Source organism: Castor canadensis, chromosome 10 (genome assembly GCF_047511655.1).
Source record: "Castor canadensis chromosome 10, mCasCan1.hap1v2, whole genome shotgun sequence".
In the NCBI taxonomy this organism is placed as follows: Eukaryota; Metazoa; Chordata; class Mammalia; order Rodentia; family Castoridae; genus Castor; species Castor canadensis.
In genome coordinates this window covers 35,641,668-35,663,756 of record NC_133395.1, presented here as the reverse complement: position 1 = coordinate 35,663,756, position 22,089 = coordinate 35,641,668, and the positions used below count along the sequence as shown (strand labels likewise).

Genomic DNA, 22,089 nt, shown 5'->3' with positions numbered 1-22,089 from the left:
TATTGTTTCCCTACCTCTATTACAGCACTTATTCTATTTATAAGGACACCTATATAACTAGATGTGTGTATCCTTATCCCACTGCAGATTATGAAAGAAGCAAGGGTTGGTGAACATTTCCCATAAAATAACCTCTCAACTCAGCCATCACAGTTGAAGAAAAAAAAAAAACTGGTGTGGATATGTTTCTAAGAAAACTTCATTTATGAACACAGAAATATGAATTTCCCATAATTTTCTTATGTCACAAAATATTTTTCTTTTTTGGCTTTTTATTCATTTAAACACTTAAAAACTATTCTTAGCTTATAGGTCATACAAACACAGATTTGTCCAGTGTTTCATAGTTTGATTACCCTGTTCCAATGCTAGTACTCTTTATTATTTTCCTGTACCACTGGCCAGAACAACACACCTGGCCTTGAATGGATGTTTGTTAAAATGAATTATGTGGAAACAAACACTTATTTTAATGGTATCTTCCATCACAAACTTCAGAGATATGATGCAGTAAAAAATTTTAATTAATTGAAGATTAACTGGAAAATCATTTTTAAATTTCCACTTCTCCTTAAAAAACTTTCTGAAGTATGTCATTGTAATTTTCTGCCCTAGTAAATATAATTTAGCGAATACATTTAATGATTATCTTGCAGTGCCCCTGAGTCATGATTAAAGATAAGAGTTCTCACAGTGTAGTGGAGTAAATGTAGTTATAGATGATATAGCTAATTGAACCTCAAATGTAGGTAGATTGGGGCTTCTCTAGAAATCAACTTTGTAATGCAGACATTAAGTCTCTGATATACATTTGTCTTCCAGTGATTTCTTATTTTTTCTGCAAAACCAGAAGGAAACAAAACTAACTAATACCAGGTTCTTGTTGGTTGGGTGCCAGTTCTACTGCTTCCACTGTAGGGAACTCTGAACAACCTACAACATTGGTGGTGTAGATTTCTTCAGTCTTTCTTTCTACCCCTCTCACAGGAGAGATCAAAGCTAAAATGTGGGTCAAGGAGGAAACACTGAAAATAAACAAGTTTGTAAACTTGACCTGAAGACGAACTTCACAGGTATCTGTGCCATGAGTGTTTAATGATCTACTTGAAGATTTTCTTTGTATTAAACTGTCAAAATGGACTCTTACAAGAATATAGTACAAGATCCATCTAGAAGTCCCTCCATGTTGCAAAAGCTAAAGCCTTGCGGATTTTTCCACGCAAATCTCAACTGAGTGTGTTTCTCTCTTCTACTCATAACTTCTACTCATTGTAGAATTTCTACTTTATTTTTCAGCATGGAGCAGTGGGAAAAAGCCCTCATCTGGATCAGACAGAATGGGTCCCTATCTTTGTTCTGCAAATTCTTAAAGTAGGAGATGCAACTACTAAAATCAATGTGGGATCCTGAAGGGGAAACTGGCACAGAAAAAGGACATTTGGGGAAAAAACTGGAGAAATGGAAGGAAATCTATAATTTAGCTAATGGTATTGTATCAATGTTCCTGGATCTGAATATTAAGTAGTGGGTTATATAGTAACTATATTTTTCAACACTTCTCCAAGTCTAAAACTATTTCAAAATTAAAGGATGTTAGACCTTCCTTCAAAATTTATGTAGCTTCTGGCCACTTATGACCTCTATGAACACCACTTTGGTTTATGGTATCCTTATTGTTTACTTGGATTGTTGAAATCACCTCCTTCTTACTTGTATTCTTGCTCCCTTAAAGTCAGTTTTCAATATTGTAGCTAGAAAAAATTTTTTATAAGTAAAATATAAAATTCTATAACCCTTACGTCTCCTACAATTAGACGTAGGGTAAAGGCCAAGTTCTCACACTGTGCATAGGACCTGACCTTATCTGGCCTTGGCTCCTCCTTGGTCCCTTGCACCACTCTCCTGTTCATTCACTGTTCCTGCCACACTGGTCTCCATGCCCTTCTCTGAATGTAGCTGGAACATTCGCACTAGAGAACCTGTATACTGGCTGACCCTCTGCTGGGACCTCTTCCTTATGCTGTCATGGCTGATGCCCTCATGCTTGAGTATCATGTCTCAATGAGGTACCTGCTTCTTTGTTTAAAATTTCATCCTCACTGACACATCCAATCTTCTTATTTTTGTTCTACTTTAAAAAAATTCCATTTTCTAAGAGACTGTTTGCATTACTTATCGTCATGATTATCATTATTAGTGGTCTCCTAAAACTAAAATGTAAACTTCAAAAAATAGAATTGTTTCCCATTTTTCTTGCTGATATAGCCCAAGAACCTAGCAAAGTTCCTGGCACAGAGTATGCACATTACAAATACTGGTTGACTAGTTGAGTAAAAAGTAGTAGAGACAGGAATTGAAAAATACTTTGGTAGGGAAAGCAAAGAGAATAGGATGGAGGAAATGAACAGGGAGACCGCTACTCAATATAAGGACTAGGTTATAAGGAAAGATGTGTGGGGATAGTCCTGGGAAGGTGTCCAGTAAACTGTCCACAATGCAGCTCTAGCAACTCAGGGTACAGGATTGGGGATAGAAGGGGACATTTGAGTCTTCCCTTATAATGGCAGGCATGAAAAGAATGACCAAAGGAAGGTCTCTTACAGTTTAGATATTCATACTGGAAGAAAGCTTGGGTGCCAAGAAGCTCTGGAAAGCTAGGGGTGGATGGCAATGGAGAACAGTTCAGAAATGAAGGTCACTGGGTGACAGAGACATGCTTTGTCTAATTCACAATTTGGCATAAGATTACTTCACTTATGGTAGAAGGAGGGGATAGGTTAGAGAATGCAGACAGGACAATCATTTGTCATATGAAATAGAGCAGAGTCAAAGAATAGTGGGGCAGAACTTTAAATGCCATGTCCCAAACAAATCAAGTCAGTCTCAATATATGTGCCATTTTTCTTTTATAGCTAAGCCAGAGTTGATGGTGGGATGGTGGGAGAGTAGAGAAGCCATTAGTAGGTGTGGGGTGAGGATCATGGTCTAGGTCATAATTTTGTAAACTTAACAGTTGAGAGAATACTCAATGGTGCTTCTCTTAGTCTTATAGACTATCACCTTGTCCCTTCCATGGAACATAATTTTGTCATGAAAGCTTACACTTGGCACCAATCCGATTCATCAGGGAAGACAGAACTCTGTGTTTGCATGCTCCAAGGCAAAGTTGAAGTGTATTTTGGCAAGCCTTACAAGGAAAGAGAAAAAGAAAATAAGAGCCATAAATCATCTGGAGGCCAGAATACAGGATTAAAGATACTCGATCCATTTTAGAAAAGACTTCTGCTAGTGTGTGTTTACCTAATGATGGTTTCTTCCCCTTTCAGCCTCCAGTCCCTCCCACTTGGTTTGAGCTAGGGAAGTGACATCTCACATGAGACTCCACACAGACTGGTACAGGCCTTGGTCCTCAGTGACCCTTCTGGGAGTCCTTGCTCTTAGGTAGCATCCCTGTTCATGTTTATACTTGAGTATATCTTCAGAAATAATAAATACTTTTAACTCAACCGCTGTTGTTCTGTAGTCAACAGAGAATGCTTGATTCCCATCTTAGAGCTAATTTGCTCCCCCCACATGACGAATTAGTTGTGAACTCTCGGAGTCTTGGTAAAAGTCAGATTTTCAGGGAACATACATTGCATGAGACTGAGCAATTTCTAAAAATCTAAGCTTTTACATTTGTATTCTCTGCAACTGAACTTTAATGAACTTTTCTTCCTTTTTAGATAGCCTAAGAACAGCTCTACATCTTATTATGAGTCACTTAGGTAATTATTACCTGTTGATTTTGTAATAAAGTACTTCTGATGAAATCTATCGTGTCACTTTGTACATTGCAAAGAAAGAACAATTAACAGGTGCCCAATTACACCTGAAGACCAAGGAGAAAAAAAACATTTTAATTTATTTTTGAATGGAATGATACGGTGTCAAGAAATGCTACAGCCTATTCTGAAAGTATAAGAAGTTTTTCTTCTCAGACCCAGAAGCATGTCTTACCTGAATTCAAGTTATCAGTATCCATTTGGAAATGAACTAACTCAAGAAAAGAGCCAGTGCTTTGGAGCCTCCTGTAACCCTTTGTGTGATAGCTTGAATGTCATGAAAGGCAGTCCTCAAATGATGGCAATCATTCATCAGTTGTTTGCAATTCGAGAGCATTTACCCTGAGAGGAGAGAGAAGGAAACCCACATTTATTTAGCTAGGGTTTCCTGTTTTAGTGTGTTCCCAGTTTAATGATGCATGTACCCAAGAACTTAGTATACTGTGAATAAATATTTGTTGAGTGAATAAATAAGCAATTAGCCAATGGCAAAGTGTTTTTCTTTGATTCCAGGGACAAGGGGAGCCTTTCAAACACATTCATCTATTGTTCCCTGGAGCTGAGGTCATATTAGTAGAGGAAGTTCTGAGTAGCCTGCTACCAGATGCCTCTTAGCTCATAGAGCCCTGGGATCAGCCTAGCTGGGCAGGGAAAATTAAAGATGAAAAAGGAGGTTGTTTTTCTGAGCCACTCAACTTCTTGTCCTGGACCATTGGCCTCACCCAGAGATTTAGCAAGTTCTTCTTCCCCCAAACACACACTAATCAAGTTGAACTTCGATTTCAGATTTGCACTTCGCATCTGGCTAAGTTTTGAACTCTATAGAACATTAATTATTTCATGTCTTTTTTTTAAATATTTTTTTGTTTACTTTTTTTTTTTTTTTTTTTTTTTTTAGAGCTTATGTGTTGTGATCAGACCAGCCTCAGTCAGGACCATTAACCAGCCAGGCTGACTTCCCATCATAGGAGTGGAACTTGGGATTTTATTCACCGTCTTTATTTGTATAAACCCCAAAGACAAAAGTTAATCCTGCTGCATAGCCATAGTTCAGTTCATCCATGATAGGCCCTGGGAGGTGTGTCTTAAGTAAGCCACAGTGATTTGGATGGAGGAGAACACTTTGTGGTTCATGGTGTTGACTGATGAGTAAGCAGTAGACTCTTGTTTCTAAGGTGCATTCGGTTACTCCAGGTCAGAGATTTGCTTGAGAAAATTTCACACGTGGAAATGTAAGTTGCACATTTTATAACTGTGTGTGGTGAAGGAAGTTTCATTCAGGCCTCAGGGAAAACTGCACTTATAGGCCATATAAGCTCACACATGGAGGAGAGCAGGTTGGGGTGAGGGGTTGTGGAGCGGGATCACAAGTTTAGGTTGAGGTCAGGTGGGGACTTGGATTCTGAGCAGATCAGGAGTCTGGTTGGTACCAGCAGTTTAGGACTGGGAAATGCCTCTGGGCTAAATGAACAGAGAAAGAAATCTGCTTCTTTTCTCCTTTATGTGAATAGTCAAGTTTTGTGGGGGGGAGGTGAAGCCTTCAGAGTCTAAACACAGTTTGCATAGTTACACACTGGAACTCAGGAAGATGAAAGGTGAGTGATTAAGGTGGTTTCGGTCTAAGCCATACTGAGTGTTCAGCACTCTTTTTGGCACAGCTCAATTTCAGAATTGTCACACCTTCCCAGGAGAAGCTTGGGGCTGAAAGATTAAGGACATTACAGGTCAAAGGTGAGTTGTATTAACTTATTTATTTGGGAAAGTATACAAAAGCCCTTGTTCACCTTGGCTTTTGAAGGCTGAGCTGTCGGTCCCTCACGTTCATGATCACATTTTCATCTAAAAATGTTTTTAAGCAGTCTAGTATCAAAATAGAATCTATGCACCTCAGGTAGAAACATGTTGAACTGCACAGTGCGTGTGACACTATGTACACTGGCAGCTTCGTTTTGTAGATACCTATCATGTGAGCTCTTCTTTTGTTCCTATACATTTGGTTACTGTTTTAGGAGAAAAGTTAATTTATTAAGAGAGAGAAAAGAGAGATTGGATAGAAGGAAAGTTTTCTATTATTTTTAAAAATTCTTTTTTAAAAATAAATTAAGCTTTTAGCCTCCTAATTTTTTAGGTGAATATTTACTACCTACAAAAAAAAAGTTTAGTGTCTTTTATTCATAGGGGGTTTAGCAACAAATCGTTATTGTTTGCAGACTTATTCTTCTACAAGCGGGCAAGTTGTTTTAATGATAGCTTATGCAATTACAATCTATGATACAGTGCTTGCCTGGATGTAGCAACAATTGTGCTCTACGCCAAGAAGAAGGAGGGAGAAAAAAAGTCAGTATCTTGTGCGTGAGAAGCTTGTAGATACCCTGAGGTGACTTCATATAATTCTAAAATAGCAGGTAGCTTCTTGCATAGCTAATCAACGCATCAGCGCCTGGAGCTAGTGGAGGTGGCTGACAGTGTACTTTAGTTTCAGATGCATTCAGCTCTTTTTGAGTGATGTGAGCTTAATTCGTGCTCTAGTTTCTATACCAAAAGTTTATGCATTCTGATTTGGCAAATATCTTCTCTTATAACCTGACAGCTCTGTGCTTTGATAAAAACCTTAATGTCTGACTTGTATTTGTTCATTCTATGTGATGAGAAAGTTAGTATAACTGAATAAAGGAACTGTTGTTTTTGTGTGTGCGTCTTTTTTTGAAGCATTTGAGTTCTACCCCCATTCATTCCTTACTAGGGGACACAGGTGGTTCACCTGAAAAACTTGAAATACACATTGCAGGCAAGTGGAAAGACTTTAAAGAGAAAGGAGTCATTCTGCTTTTGTGAAGTGGGTGGGACACTTCTGGAGAAAGCAGTTTCTGGGTCAGACTGAAGGTCATGGAGTGACAGCCTTAGATAGTTTAAATTGCCAGTGTCTTTTTAAAGAAAGTATAACATTAGCAGATGGCTTTGGTTTGTCATTTTGTCTACCCAAGACTGGGGCTGTCCTTCTGTTTCTATTTGTTCCACTGGCTTAGTGCATACAGAAAATGGGTTCTTTCAGGGTCTAGTGACCCCTGGGTGGCCAGTCATTGGCGTGAAGAAAACCTGCCTTATGAAATAGAAAGGTTGGGATCACATTGATGGCTTTGGTGCTCAGGAAGCTACAGTGGAAAATCTCAGTGTGCAAAGAGCCCATAATTTAGTTCTGCTAGATATTTAGCAGCTTACGTGAAATAACAAGGAGTACATTCACCTAGGCGCCATCCAGGAGGATGAAGTGGGTATTTTACATTCCACACTATGAAAGGAAAAACATAACTTTTGATACTTTCCCAAGATATATGGATATTTTGGTACACAAAAAGATAATACACAGCTTTAAAATTGAACCAAAATTCTTTTCAGTCAAAAGGATTTATTGCTGTCTGTATAATGCAGGCCAGTGAAGTGGCCTTTTTCTTCCAGATCAGTTAATCGTAGCTCACTGTGGCAGCTACTTGCTGTCCTGCCTTGTTTGTCCACATACTGCTCAATTTTCTTGAGTTTAGCTAAAAGACAGGGTATCAACGAATGTGAACACCAGACCTTGCCACTCTGCGTGTTTCTCCTTAATCCCCAAATGTCAGCTTTCCTGTGGATGGTTTGCACTTCCTATAGTTTTTCTTTTTAGTCATTCAAAAAAATAGTTAATTATTCTTTCTTCTCTCTCAATCTCAGATGACTTCAAGTCATAGTTTTAGAGTCTTTGTGTGTGTGTGAGAGAGAGAGAGAAAGAGAGAGAGAGAGAGAGAGAGAAAGAGAAAGAGAGGGGGGAGACAGAGAGAGAGAGAGGAGAGAGAGAGAGAGATAGGACCTAGAGCCTTTCTCAGTGTTGTCCCACTGAATTGCCATCCCCAGCCCCCTAAGAATCTTCTTTTGCGTCTTCAGTGACAAATCTATTCAGTGCTCTCTGAGTGTCAGGTTGATAGGATTATGGGGACAAAACACTTGAGTTCTGTAGTTAGCATAGAAGGGTGTCAAAGCCCACTTCTGGGCATAATGTATGGCTTTTGTCATTACTCAACTGTCATATCATGATAATAATAGAACTTTCCTAATAAGTAAAAAAAAAAAAATGCAAATAAAGTACTGACCCTGGTGCTTGACTAGTTGGTGCTCAGTAACTATTAGTATGAGAGCCCACTTGTCCTTCCTGCCTCTGCATCTTTCCTTTTCACAACCAATAGAGGTCCAGTCGAGGTGTCCTCCCTCTACCAGGGCTCAACCAAGCTCCTGCATTCTTCAGGCACTCCCAGTCATCATTGGTCCTGCCTGTGGAGGTCTTTGTGTGCATTCAAATTCCTTCCTGACACTTCCTTCACCCCAAGTCTCTGTCTGTGCCTTGCATGCACCCAACCAGATTTCAGTGGTCTCACCCATTCTTGCACCTCTGTGCCTTTGCTTTCTTTCTTTGCCCCATGTTAAAATTCTACTCATCCTTTTATGTCTTGTTCAAATGTAACCTCCTCCAGAAAATATTTTTATCTCCATATGTTTCAAAACTTTCCCTGGCTGTCTACTTTCAATTGACTCTCTTATGGTCACACTCTCTTAGCATTTCGCTCATTGAGTTAGAATTGCTCATTTTTTCCTTTTTTTGGTGAGACTGAGGTTCGAACTCAGTGCTTCATACTTGCAAAGCAGGCACTGTATCACTTGAGCCACACTTCCAGCTCATTTTGCTCTGGTATATATGGAGTCTTATGGACTACTTGCCAGGACTGGCCTTGAACAGCAATCCTCCTGATCTCAGCCTTCTAAGTAGCTAGGATTCCAGATGTGGTCTACTGGTGCCCGGCTTTAATTGTATTTTGCAAAAGAGTTAGTTGCTCTTATCTGTCTCATTTATGGGCTTCTAAACAACTTTAGGGCAAAAATTCTGGCTTTTTATAATTTTCGTATCCACTTAGTGCTTTGTTTATAACACATGATCAAGAAATGTTTTAGAATTGAATTCTAAAGTCAGTTGAGTAGTAGATAGGTTGCTTTTAAACATGAATGACTGAGCTGGGGCCAGGAGTCTGGGCATATCTATTACAGAGCTTAGTGAGTGTGGCTGTGGTGACATAATACCACAGGAAAGTAAAAGACCTAAGACTTTCCAATCTCTTTGGCCCATGGCAACAGGGTTGGTCCTCACCTGTCCCAGGCTGTGGTATATGAGCTGACAGGTAGAGGTCTTCTGTCACTTGGGCTCATGAGGAAGGGTTAGGGGACCAGGATTTTCTTTATCACTAAAAGGGTGGGGAGAGAGAGAGAGAGAGAGCTAATTCTCCTTGGTGCATAGCTCCCAAAATGTGGTTCTTGGCCACTCCAGAGTGAAATATGGACAGGGAGAGTTAAGATTCATCCCTATGTTACAAGGAGTTTGCAGGTTGTGCTGACATTACATCTGAAGGCTGATTCTACCATAGATACAGACATGCTTTCTCTTTAGCTGAAAATTTTGATGTGCAGATGGAGAAGGTGTTTGGGGTGTCTCTGGTGAAGATGCTTCTTACCCACTGAAACCACATTTTTCCTTTTTCCCCAGTAACAAAGTGACAGCTGAGATATGGAGCCTAACACAGGTGCAGTCCCAGCCTCCCTTGCAGCTAGGTCCTTGGTTAAACAATGTGTGGAACTTCCCACTCATATCTAAAGGAAAGTCCTGGTGCTAGAACTCCACTTTTCCCTGTCTTCTGATTGGTCAGGATGGAAGGCCTCAAAATGACCCTGGAAGCCACTTGTTGAAGAAGACAGAGCTTTGCCAGGCTGGTTCCCTGAGCATCTGTGTGAAGGAGGGCTCATGTTGAAATTAGAAGTGTCAGCCATTTCTTTGCATTTCTTTAAGTAATTGTCATTTTCCCCAATATATTGTCTTTTCTTTTTAAAATTTATATAGAGCAACAAACATTTTTGAACACTGATTGTGTGTTAAGCCCCAAGGGAGATAAAAACAGGAACAAATGTTTCTTAGTCCCTGTCCTTATGAAGTTTGTAATCAGATTGGTTAGATAAAATACATAATCATAAACTGAACTATAAAACACAAGGCTATCATCAGATCACAGAGAATAGGTACCAGGATAGAAAGATTCCTTTAAGCTAGAGTGAGTCAGAAAGTCTCAGGAAGGAGATGAGACTTGAGAAATTTCTCATGGATTAATCAGATTTGGAAAGATGGAGCATTGTAAGGATTGTGCTTCAGACGGGCTAGAGTAGTATGTGTGCTGAGATTGAGGGAGTGATAGTGAGCCTGCTAATTTGATGAATGAAGCAGTTGGTTTGCATTAGAGTGGTGGGAGTTACCTTTGGAGAGGTTTCTGGGGGAAGTCTTGAACACCAGGCTGCCTGGGAAATTGGCTTCTCTGCTGCAGACAATGGGAGCTGTATAGTGCAGCCTGTTTGCCTACTGGTGTGAATCTTCTAGTGTGAGTGTAGTCATCCAAGTAGCCTTTATTCACAGGTGTGTTGTCCTGGCATCTTGTAAGAAGCAAGAAAAACCTGGTTGCTTCTCCAAAGTGCAGTTTTTTTTTTTTTACAAATATCTGATTTGTGTACCAAGGACCTAAGGCCATTTCCATAGAACTGTACAGGAACAAATACATGGATAGTTGTGACACAGGCTCAACCTTTTCCTTTTAACCCCACCTTTAAAACAAACTTCCTCTCATCTTCCTGGTCTCCCATTTTCTATACCAGTGACTTCTCACCATACCTATCTTTGTGTAATCACTTGCTTAAAAAAATGCAAGTAAACTTTGCATGTTTAATCTCATTCTTCTTACCTCACTTACTGGCATTTTATTAATTTCCCTGTCCAAGAAGTCATGTTCAGACTCGGTTCCTCTGCAGTCAAACTTGTTTGTTTTTATTTATCAACCACCTAGCAACACAGTCTGAGGTAGCCTTCCTTAACAATTGCTCTCCTATATGCAATTCTACCATATTGTGTAGATTTTTCCAGTTACGCACCAGTTTCTCTTCCTTTCCATCCAGTGGCAATTATCTCAAAAGTTGAGAAAGTACCATCACCTTGTCTTTCTCCCCAGGGAAAATCAGGCTCATGGAAAAGTTCTTCTAGGTATTTTTTCCTTGTCTTATCTCCAAAGAGTTAGACTTCTGTTGTCTTGAAAGGTGCAAAAGTTTAGATGAACGGGAGTTTGATTGCAGCTGGCAACATTTGAGTCAGAGCTTTCAACTTGGGAGGGCTAACATTAACTTCAGCATGTTCCCTAAACGTGTGAGGTTGGGAGGCCAAGATGTCAGAATGGTTTTCTGTGACCCTTTGTCCCTGACAGATCTTTCCTGAAACACTGGATCTGATGAGGAAGAAAACCATATAAAAATAAGAAGTCTTCCCAGGTTAAAATGTTTGAATTGTGCAACATAGTAAGTACTCCTGACAATATGATGGAAAATATTGGATATAATTTTTTTTAACATCTCAGAAAATCAGGACTGCAGTCTTCTTTGGGGGCTATAAAAAATTCTCAACTTTGACACCTCAGTACATCTTAAGTAATGAAATATTCTATGGTTTTTATGTGGTCAACAGGATGATAATTTAGTTTCATTTTATGGCAAGATATGTTTAAACAGGGCATAGTATTATATTTTTAAATGCTGTCTTTAAGTTTCCCCTCCTTATAAGAGTATCATTATCAGTCCAGGAAATGAGCCTTATTGATTAAGAAGGATATTTGCTGGAATACGGATTTTGAGTGAATAATATGAGTTTATTTCTCACCACCTCCTATGGCTCACTTGTGTTTTCCAATCCTCATCTGCTAGCTGCTGTTTCTTGCACTTGCTTTTGCCTTTTATTCTCCCATGTTATTTTTCATAGTTCCCACAGTCCATTGTTTTTGTTTTGAAAGTTTTTATTAGGGTTGAGGGGAGAATTGGAGGCAAATGTGGATGGTTGCTAGATTTCATTTGGAGGTGATGAAAATGTTGTATTATTGTGGAGATGGCCGCACAATTTTGTGACTATCTTAGATTTCCCCTTTTAGCTGTAGTTTTACTTCCTGTGGTTTCAGCTACCTGCAGTCAACTCTAGTCTGAAAATATTAAATGGAAAATTTCATAAATGAGCAATTCATAAAATTTAAATTGTGTGCTACCCTGAGTAGCACAATGAAATCTTGTGTCATCACACTTAGTCCCACCTCAGTGTTGACATCTTTTTGTCCACATGTGCACACTGTATATGCTACCTGCCCAATTTTCCTTAAGTAGGTTCCAGTTATGAGATTGACTGTGGCAGTATCAGTGTGCTTGTATTCAAGTCACCCTTATTTTACTTAATAATGACCCTAAAGTTTAGCGGCAACAATGTTGACAGCTCAGATATGCCAATGAGATGCTGTAGGGTGCTTCCTCTCAGTGAAGAGATCAAAGTTCTGGCTTTAATTAGACAAGAAAAAAGATTGTAGGTTGAGGTCGCTAAGATCAACAAAAAAGTTATTGTTGTTCAACTCTTACTATACCTAATTTATAAACTAAGCTTTATCATAGGTATGGATGGATAGGAGAAAAGATAGTAAATGCAGGGTGCCATGCTATCTATCCTCAGTTTCAGGCATCTGCTGGGGAACTTGGAACATATCCCCATGGGTAAAGGGGACTATTGCCTACCAAAAAACATTGAATTTACACTTTACATATGTGAATTGTATGGTATGTGAATTATAACTTTTTAAAGATTTATGATTATTCAGATCTTCAAATTTGAGATGTTTTCCAGAAGATACTGCCTCTTTTTGTATATCCAACTCAATTTCTTCTCATTGCTGTCTTCAGGAGAAATTCATCATGAAATCACATTGAAATTCTCAGTCATCTCCAAGTTCTGCCTGTTTTATTAATTTTTGGCTGAGCCAGGCCAGTGCAGAGTTGATATCAATGTAGATACGTTAGTCACCTGACAGAAAGGTTGAAATTTGCAGAAAGGTTGCAGTTTGCCTTAATACTTTGTAACAATCTTACCTTATCTAGACTTAATTTCACCCATATATTTAATCATCTCTTTTACCATAATCTGAAAATTTGACTTTAAAAATATAATATTGGAAATCTTGGGGGTTATTTTTGGTGTTTATACTTATGTAAAGCTTCTGTTAAAAAGTCATGAACCTGACGTGAATGTCCATAGTCCCCTAAGTCCGCTAACACAGTGGCTTTTGCCTGGGTGACTCTGTTTGCAGCTATCCGGCCATATCTACAATGACTAGCTCAAGTTCAATCACTCCACAGAACATTTTATCTATTCTCTAGCCCACCTCCTCCAAATTACTAAATATTCATAGCTTTCATAAACAGAGTTATAACATAAAAAAAAACCAGTCAACTTCTACTTATTTGACTTTGCTAGTAGTGTTTGATATGCCTTTTTAAAATTCTAATTTTATGTAAGTTAGATAACTATCCTTTGTTATCTAAATCAAATTTGTTCCTTAGTTAAGATGGTAGAAGTTCAGATTCAGCCAACCATACAGTATTTAAATGACACATCAAAGATCTATTTAATACCCTCTGCACTTCTACCGTCTCATCCTCTCTCAGAAGTAACTACCACAAGCAATTCAGCGAATCACCTCTTTTGCTACATACATATGAGCAAATACACAAATATATGGTTTTTTTAATTTTATTTGTAATAAACAGGACCATCTTACATGAATAATTGGGCCATCTGCTTCTTTGTTTTCATTATTTGTTGTGGCAGAAACATTATATCTTGAAAACATGTATGAGAGCATTCATTTTAACTTTTGCATTTATATTTCTTGGTATGAAAATTGCCATTATCCTCCCCCCTTTCTTTCTTGATGGGGATAGAACCCAGGACCTGTGCACACTAGGCAAGTGCTTTGCCACTAAGCTCCAGGACATTTAGGTTTTGTAGTTTGTTGCTATAGAAAGCAGTGTTGCCACAAAGACCCTTAGGGATATTTCTGTGTAAACATGTAGAAGGAATCTCCAGAATGGAGACCTAAAAGTGCATTTGTTGAGATAAATAAAAATTTAAGTTCAAGTTTTTGATATGGGCATTTAAGATTTTTTATTTTTGGTGGGACTAGGGTTTGATAAGTACATTTAAAATGTTTCCCTAATTTTTAATGGTACTGAGGACTCAAGTCTTTATGCTTGCTTGGCAAGTGCTCTAACATTTGAACCCCCAGTTCTTTGGGTTTTAAGGGTTTTTTTTTCTTTTTTTAGATAGGGTCTTGAGATTTTTTTCCAGGCTGACCTCTGACTGGGGTTCTACCTCTGCCTCCCTAGTAGCTAGGATTACAGGCAGGAACCACCACAACTGCTCTTAGCAGTTATTTACTGAGCACCTTAGTGAGCTGGTTCTGTTTAGGTTCTGGTGTCGGTGATAAAGTGGATAAATTTCCTGTCCTCACAGGGTTGACATTATAGTGATGGAAGCAAGTGCTAAATAATTTTAAAATTATTTCATGCATTATCTACTTCCCTATAGATTAGTGGAGAGGGAACTGTTGTAGAGAGTTTACTTGAGATGGAGGCATTAGGTATCTACCTGAGGAAGTACTGTTGCAGACAACAGGAATGATGGGGGAAACCCAGATGTGGAGATTTGGGGCAAGAGGACTCCGGCAAAGGGAACGTCTGGGGTAAAGGCCGACCCCTGATCCGACGTTCAGGGGTCGGATCACATAGCTGTTGTAGAGCAAGACACTGCCACTGATCTTTCTTGTAATTGCGAAGGACAGTCATTGGAAGATCTTAAGTAGAGGTGCGCTATAGTGATTTCCAGTTTCAAAAGATTTCAGTTCAATGAGAAGACTGTTGCAGTGTATCAGATGGGAGACGGTGTTTGTTTTTGTTATGGTGAGAGCAGTAGAGATTTAAGACCTGGTTAATTTTGCAGGTATATAGCACAGGGTGTATCTTTTGTATTCCCTACCACAGTGTGACTTACACAGTGGATATCTCGTTGAATGAATAAATGTTTGGAGAGGGCCATTTGAGATGAGATAACTAAGCAACAACCAGGGCCAATGATACGTTAATCTTTTGAATTTATCAGTAGTTACTAAGTTTATGAAGAATGCCTCTGTGGATTGTAGTCTGAACTTGTGATATCAGTGCAGATAATACAGAAGTAATTCCTTTGTACTTCACTGTTCATCACAATACAATGCTGAAAGAAAGGACTTCATTTGATTTTAAAGATACCGTACAATGGACAATCAGTGATAGTTTGACTTTGATAGTTGGATATCTTCCTTTTACTACCTTCCTTGCTCTGGTGATTTTGTTACGTCAAAGCATCTTTTGTAAATATCTAAACCTAGAAGCTGGAGGATAGTATCATTGTATGACCAGTGGGGAACATGAATGGAAGCTGGTTCTCTATTTCACTACTTGGATCTAAAAAGACCACAAGGCTGGGAAAGAGCCTGTTTCTATATTTGGGTGTCTTGTTTCCTAGACATTAACTCTGTCACAATAGGTCTGTGCTGCTTTTCTGGGAAGCAGTGACATGGAAGGGAAAGAGCACGTACTTTGCATGTCAGTTTCAATCCTGGTTCTGTTACTGAATAGTTCTAAGAGCTTAGGCAAAATACCTCACTGGTGGGGTCGGTGTTCTCGACTGCAATATGGCAGCAGTAATCTGCTTTTAAAAATATCTACTTATAAGTGTTGTTTATATGCGAGATCCCTGAAGTGAAGTAACGCAAAGCATGGTCTCTTTGTTTCCTTCCCCCTTTTCGTTTCTAAGGAAGTATGTCGTCGTCACAGGTAATTTTCTTGCTTATCTATATTGCTGCGTTGTGGGAACGTAGAGGAGCCATGAATTCTGAAACAAAGGCTCAGCAGGGTGCTAAATCCAGGCAGAGTCCTGGCTTCCCTAGAGGACTCCCAGAGATAGCTAAAGTAGCCAAGGATTAAGTAAGATGATGGGTTTCTGTGATTAAGTCAGAATCTCAACCAATGCAAAGATATACGACCTGGGAAAATGACAAACCAGAGCTGGTTATGTTGTCAGTACATTTTGATGAAGCCTGGTAGAAGGGAAAAGGCTGACCTTCCATTCAGACACGAGTGACACTTTGTTTCCTCTCCAAACTGGCACTTTATTTTCAGCCGTTAAATAAAGAGCAACCATTTGATTCTGTAACATAAAAACTATTATTGCCCTTAGGAAAAGGATTACTGAACTTTCTGTACCTAGTGTTTATGCCTTTCATAACAGTGTTTCTGAGAGAATTGAATGCCTTTTTGTGCTATGATGTTTTCTATCACTACATCTGAGTTTTGTCCCTTAGTGTCTGAGAAACTGTTTATATAAGTTCACAGAAACCTGAAAAACAGTAAGAATTTGTTCTCTGCACTGTGGAGATGGGCAAATCCCTAAAGACACTGTTGATTTCATGCTAACCACTTTGCTGTGAGCCAGGCGCCTTTCCTTCTAAGGGAAAGATTTATAGAGGGAGAAAGGGTTCATGGGAAATATCAGACTCAGATAGATAGCTGGAGTGACAGCTCATCCACCAGCACAGGAAAACCCTCGTGTACTCTAGCGTTTGTTTGAGTTTTATGGTTTCCATATACTATTGTATTTCAAGTCCAACTACGGCATCGCAAAGGTCAATAGCATAGAAAGACTTGATGCTCTCTAAATCATAAAGGAGGAAGACTAAGTACAAAGAGAAGCTGGCGAGAAAAGCAAGAGTCAGAATGTGCCAGACGCCAGGGTTTAAACTCAATTCTAACTCCAGGTAGATGAAAGGAAACCAGGAGAAGTGATTCTTGAATATAATTGAGAATGGTCTCTGTTGTGGCTCTGAGGTTTGACGTGAGGAGCAAAACAGAGATGAGGTCTTTAGAGAAATCCAGGTGAACTGATGTAAGGTTACTGCAGTAAGGAGGGAGAGACTGGTATAGGTTTGGGTGAATGAATGAATGAATGAATGAGGAAAATAGTGGTGACAAAACAATAAGATTCAGAGATGATTAACTCATTCTTTTGATCAGAAAATTTCCAACTGAACTGATAGATTATTGTGTGTGGAAAGGAACATTTTTGTGTGGGATTTGTCAGGAGCGTTGAGTCTGGTTATGGAGACCTATAGACCCTGGATGGAACTGCTTCTCCACTTGCCTTCCAAACACTGTTCTCTCATCAACCAGAGACTCTCCTAATGAAATAATGCATCTTCTGCACTATTGCTACTACCAACAAAAAAGTAATGAAATCAAAATTTTACTGAATGTAACCAAAGGAAATTAAAAGAGAGGTAAAATATTGTATGCTTATTTTTTTTCTGCTTTTGGATTCTTTGAATGTCTAATGTGACTTCTTTTTGACCCTGGTAGGTTTTTAATGCTTGTAAAATAGTTCATCTCATTGGTTACTTTCATATGAGGACTAAGAGGAGATTTAAATAGAAAAATACTACAGTAGTCATTCATTTTTTAAACTACAGAAGTTTATAGAACAGACGTATGCTTTATGTGGTATTAGACATTATACCCGTATATGTTTTCTACTCTGCAACCTTCTTGGGAAGTATTTACAACTTTTCCTTTCCTTTTCTTTGTCTTTCTTTTTTTTGAGACAGAATTATACTTTGTAGCCCAGGCTGGCCTTGAACTCAAGACCTTCTGCCTCAGCCTCCCGAGAGCTGAGATTACAGGTTTGCACCATCATACCTGTCAGTTTTATAATTTCATTTTTCATCCTGTTGAGGCAACAAGATCACAATTGCAGAGTTCATGTCACCTATGAAGAAATACATAACTATTCTTACAGGAAAAAGTAAACAAAATTATACTGCTATCCATGGACTAGCATGTGCGTGAGCAAAGCACTGAGCTGGGTAGTAGAAGAGAGGGGGTGAGTCCAAAACACATGGAAAACTTTCTTTCCTTACAATTTAATTAATGAGACAATAATCATCAATGTACATCATTTGATTACCTTGAGTCAAATGGCAATACAAGGCAACACTATAAGACACAGCTACTGGAAACCCATTATCGAGAAGCAAAGAAGTGATGGGTGACAAAAGATTCAAAAAAGATTCAAAAAGGAGGAAAGCCATGTGTGCAGACATGATCTCTGGTGGCTCCCATAGCATTTGTGTAGATGGAAGTGGTGAGCACAGCAACAGGGACATGCCAGCTATATTTTTGTGGAAAAGGAACAGTGAGAGTTTTAGTCTGAAAAGTAGTTGGTGTCCAAGGCAAAAAAATCCATATATCCTGAGTATTGGGATCTGCTTTTGAGCCTTGGGTCATCCCTATAATACTCATATATTATTTGTCTTTCGGTAAGAAAGTCTCTTTCTAACACCCAACTTCTTCATCTATAAAATGTGGGCTATCATAATTGCTCCTTATGTAACTATGTGTGATAATTGATATAATGTGTAAATAAAGGGCTTAGTACAGTGCTGTTTAGTAAATGGCAAATTAGGGAATGTGACCCATACGATCACACTTTTTTTTTTTTTTTTTTTGGTGGCTCTGGAGTTTGAACTCAGGGCCTCAGACTTGCTAGACAGGCGCGCTTACCTCTTGAGCCACTCCGCTAGTCCAATGTGACTGGTATGTATCTATAGGTAATGAGGGGTTTTTGGTGTGGACAATGCCATAATGAAAACCTGCCTTAAGAAACAATAATAGGAAAATAATGTGTGATATGTGTGCAGAGGGGAATGGTGTTATAGGCAAAGCCAATGCTATGAAGGTGTCACTTTAAGTCTTACATTAATAAGTAAATGTTCAAGTTATAATTGTATGGGTAAAAACAAACAACAGAGGGTTCAATCTAGGAGATTTTGTATAGAAGGAAAACATGGTTTCATGACCAATTGAACACCAGTATGGGAATAAAGGTGAGAAGAAGTCTACACAGATTATTCTGGGATTCTGACCTTCCGAGTTAGGAAATGGTGGTCCCTTTAGCAGAAGTGTAAAGGGGCAGACAGTTGTCAGAAGTAAGGTGGGGCTTAGTTTTAGATATACCATTTTGCAATTAGGATTAAGTGAAGGTGCTGAGGTAGAGTAGAGAAGTGCAGGAGCAGAGGTTGTATTACCTGGGAGACCCTCATTCTTAGAGGAGTGAGAAAAGAGAGAGAAGCCTGTCAAGAAGGCAGGTAAGGAACAGGCTAAGCGCTTTCCTCTGAGCCAGGCACCTTTCCTTTCTAAGGAAAGTGTTAATTAGGGGTGGGAGGAGAGGTTCATGGGAAATAGCAGACTCACATAGTACAGGACCACATACCGGGTTGATCCACCAACGTATGAAAACTCTTGTACACTTTAACACTTGTTTGAGCTTCAAGGAGCCCAGGGAAGGCACTAAAGCCCATGACTGTCCAAAGAGGGCCCATGTGAACCTCTGAAAAGGCTGTTTCCTTGTTTCAGATACAATGGTGGGTGAGAGAGACCAGAGTGAGAAGAAATGGAGATCACAAGGCTAGAAAAGCCGACAGTAAACATCAGGGAGGCAGATGGACTTCAAGGTGAGAAACTGGAGTTTTCTGGCTGTGGAGGGGACAGAACATTTGGTGGGGAAGCCTGAATGTGCTGGAGAGGCAGGGACTAACAGAAGTGAGTTCCCGAAGCAGGACGATGACAGACGGAAAGAAGGCAAAGAGCTGACTCTATCTGTCGGATAAGAAGGAAGGGAAAACAATGAAAACAGCTGATTTTAACTGGAACTTCTATTGGCCTTGGAGAAGTGAAATTTGAAATTATCTCCAAGTTGAGTATTGAAAAAACAAGAACCAATAAAAGGAACACGAAAGTTCTTTTAGAGACTATCATGGTATTCTGTTCATCTTCAGGATGGCAAAAGAACAGCCTCGTGTCATGCACTATGGGGTGGGCAAAGGCACGATCTGCTATGATACTCAACACTGTGCACTCTAATAACCTGTGGTGAGTCGTGGAAGCATCAGTGTTTCGTTAGAGCATTTTAGAATAAGTTAACAAGAGCAATGGCAAATTCAAGGTAAAGTGTGCTAACCAGAAAGGCTGCTTTCAGTGATGAACTATCCCACATTTTGAAGGCAGAAAAACTGGTATTTCCTGATCAGATGGAACTATGAGAAATTAAGAAGAAATGAAAACAAAAACAAAAACAAAACCAGGTGGATACAACAGCTTAGAGTATTTTGATGTCAATCAACAACCAGTTGCATTGCCCAGAAAGAACTTCAAACAGACAGTAGAAATGATCCAGAGAATAATAAACTCTTATTTTCAAGTCGTCCAATTGGAAAGTGACATGGTGGCATGTAAACAGGTAATGTGTCAGCATTTTATCACCAAACATCCTAAGTTGACAAACCAACCGGGCGACATGGGACAGGCTATTGTGAAAGGAAACAGCTTGCAAGCCAAGGAAATACTGTTTTGTTTTGTGTTTGTTTTAAGACAGGGTCTCACTATATTTCTGGCTGGCATGGAACTTGATATGTAACCCAGGCTGGCCTCAAACTCTTTTGTGTGTGTGTGTTGGGGGGGGCGGTAACACTAGGATTTGAACTTAGGGCTTCAATGCTCAGTGCTCTACCACTTGAGCCGTGCCTCCAGCCCTTTTGGTTCTGGTTATTTTGGAGATAGAATCTTGCTTTTTGCCCAGGCTGACGAAGACTGCAATTCTCCTGTTTTACGCTTCCCACCATAGATGAGATGACAGGCACACTCCACCAGACCTAACTTTTTTCCATTGAGATGAGGTGTTGCAAACTTTTTGCCTGGAACCGTGATCCTCCTGATCCTAGCTTCTAATTAGCTAGGATTCTAGGTGCAAGCCACTAGCTCCACTGGCTTGGTTCCAAACTCTTGATCCTACTGTCTCAGCCTCCCAAGTACTGGGATTATAGGTGTGTACCACCACGTCCAGTTCAAATACTATTACATGTAACATTTCACAAGGATGAGGCTTCAAAGAATATAGCAGATAAAGAAATCTTTACTAATAATGAATGAGAAGAGAAATACCCTTGGGAGGTTGAAGAAAGACAAATAAAAGAGAAGGCAGACTTTAGATCAGTCATAGTTTAAACGCATGGACTGCATTTCAAGACACCTGTCATCTAACCAGTCTTTCTGCTGGAAGGTTTAAATCCACACCTGGCAGTTGGGAGTAGCTTTTCTGTCTTAAACAGAGTGTCAGTGGGAACTGACAGTTTCTAGAAACTATCCAGATGATAGTTTCCCCTCTTACAAAAGGATGCCCAATCCTTTTGTAAAATGATGATGATTGAAGTTCTGTGATATTTGATGTCCAGATAGATATTTTCACACAAGAATCCAGACACTGTTGGATATTAGAAAGAAGATTGCTTTAAGAATCCATCAGAACTCTTGGCTTCCAGAATTGATTCTGCCAGTAACTCTGTGGCTTTTGACAAGTCATTTTACTTTCCACTGTCTCATGTTCCTTATATAAAATAGCAAAGAGAGGCTAAGTACTCCCTAACACTTTAATAATGTTTAAAAATCTATACTGCCACAAGGATACGGCACCATGCTGTTGACTGCCAAGTAATCAGTTGGGGTTTTTTTTCCAAATAACATCCATCCACGTTGTGGATGGCAGAGCCTGTGTTACCGTCTAGAAAAGAAAGACTTCCTACAGGGAGGGGATGCGACATCTAGTGCTGAAGCACGGCAGCTGGTGGTGGCAATGACAAGGCCATGCCACTCCTGAGGAAGGCCCATTGTTGGCTTTGTGGGGCTGACTGCCAGGCTGTTTGCTCAGTTTCTTGAACTAGGTCATAGGAGATCTTATTGCTAGAAGCCTGAAGAGACTCCAAGGGCTCTGGCAACTCTAACAGTGTGATCATTTTCAGGAGAGTGGACTTTTATTTAGTACTTTCGACTGGCCAGGAGTATCATGCATCTTAAGGCAGAATCATGGCGGCGTGCCATACTCCTCAGAAAGGAGGGTATGTACTTGCCAGGTCTTTGCTGTGATATGCTAGGAATTGCTTGAAGTTATGAACCAGATATATCTTCCAGGCACATCAATAACCCTCAAATGTTTTGAGGAAGAATGGAATACTTACATTGTTAAGGTAAGGGTAGCTGCTGTGACAAAGCCTGTGGTTATATAATGGTACAGTCATGAAGAACTTTTCTCACTAACATATTGGTGGGATTGTACACGGCTCTCCACTATGGGGCTATTCAGGGCCCAGGCTCCTTCTATGTTGGGGCTCTGTTTTGTTCAACATGTGCAACATGTGGTCTCCAAAGTCAG

The 22,089-nt window shown here is 39.5% G+C and overlaps 1 long non-coding RNA gene across 1 annotated transcript in view; it reads left to right on the top strand.

Moving 5' to 3' along the window:
- Positions 1–5,367: 5,367 nt before the first annotated feature.
- Positions 5,368–22,089, top strand: part of LOC141411450 (uncharacterized) — a 31,280-nt gene continuing 14,558 nt past the window's right edge. The window contains exons 1-2 of the long non-coding RNA XR_012436197.1: positions 5,368–5,555; positions 19,242–19,339. This is a non-coding gene — a long non-coding RNA (uncharacterized lncRNA). The remainder of the gene's footprint in view (positions 5,556–19,241; positions 19,340–22,089) is intronic.